The sequence below is a fragment of the Nematolebias whitei genome, chromosome 10, assembly GCF_014905685.2.
Source record: "Nematolebias whitei isolate Nwh7 chromosome 10, NemWhi1, whole genome shotgun sequence".
NCBI classification, from domain to species: Eukaryota; Metazoa; Chordata; class Actinopteri; order Cyprinodontiformes; family Rivulidae; genus Nematolebias; species Nematolebias whitei.
Genome location: NC_056507.1, coordinates 34,860,394 through 34,861,399, shown reverse-complemented (window position 1 = coordinate 34,861,399; position 1,006 = coordinate 34,860,394).

The window sequence follows — 1,006 nt, the reverse complement described above, 5'->3', positions numbered from 1 at the left end:
CACGGTAAACGGAAGCATTGTGATAGCTTCGTGCTTTTCGAAAAATCCGCCGTTCGTTCGTTGGTGCAAGAAACGCGCGTCTTTAGTTATACCGGTGGTGTTAGACATAGCAGAGAGTCGCAAAGTGAACATAACATAAGATCGTTTTGCGTGTTGTCAGATGGCATGCGTTAACTAGGCGCTCACATAATTGCACGATAAACAAGTGTGTACTATTAAAATATGTACATGTATCTATAAAAAAAAAACACGCGATTCTCAACTATGTCTTACGTGAGACCTATAGACTTCGAGTCCATCTATCGACAAATCTCGCAGAGTCGAGACCCGGTTCATGCGATGGACGCGAGTGATCCCGGACAGCCTATTGATTTTAAGCTAGAAGAAATCGGGTGGCACACGCTCGATTCTTGCATGGTGCTTGTTACGCAGCCCACAGTCGTGACCGTGGCTCCATCGAATGTACGCTGTCCGCACACGTATGTTCCGTGCGGACCTTTGCTTGATATGACTGTACGCGAAGGAGCAGTTCGAGGCGTTGGGTTACTGTGCAACCAAACAAGAGAGACCGTAAAGCCAGGACAGGAGGCGAAACGAACCGATATACTGCTCATTGAGGACGGGCTCGAAAATACCGTCTCGATGTGTGAAGCGAGTCCGTTTTTCGTAAAGTTCGACTTGCAGCCTGGAAATAGCATGCGCACGTACACAATGGGCATTGTACGCAGCGCATGATGTAAAGTGATAAGGAGCGTTGGAGGTTGTGTAGTATATTTGTGTACATTGTTTGTTTTTTTTTCTTTTTCTTTCTTTTTTTTTAATAGATGGCCTCCCTTCTCCCCTTACAGCCATCCTCTCCACTCCATTATTATGAAATATTTATTCTAGTGATTATCTAGTGTAGTTTTTTTTTTTTTTTTGTACATTGTTTTATTAAAAGCATTACACGTACGTTTGTGAGTTGGTTTGTCTTATATACTTGGAAGCATGGCGGATGACACGGACG